Consider the following 299-nt stretch of genomic DNA (forward strand, 5'->3'; position numbering starts at 1 on the left):
TAGACATTTATTCAGGGCCTGAATTTCATTTTTGAAAATGGGGGGAATTCCCCTCTTAGGTGTCTCTTGTGAGAGAAGAAGCAGCTTTCACACAGGAGTCCGCTACTGATCCGTGGCTGTTTACAACAAACATAACATTTATCCATTATTTTGATTTCAAATCCAAACATTGTCACTGAAAATGCTTTTTCAGCATTGCAATTCTTTTTTTTTACACAGCACAGTAATACAATCTTTCAAAGACATGTTTGAACAATAAACATAAGCAACACATTATTCAATGCTTTTTACTTTTGCAT

Source organism: Sinocyclocheilus anshuiensis, unplaced genomic scaffold (genome assembly GCF_001515605.1).
Source record: "Sinocyclocheilus anshuiensis isolate Anshui unplaced genomic scaffold, SAMN03320099.WGS_v1.1 scaffold2114, whole genome shotgun sequence".
Classification (NCBI taxonomy): domain Eukaryota; kingdom Metazoa; phylum Chordata; class Actinopteri; order Cypriniformes; family Cyprinidae; genus Sinocyclocheilus; species Sinocyclocheilus anshuiensis.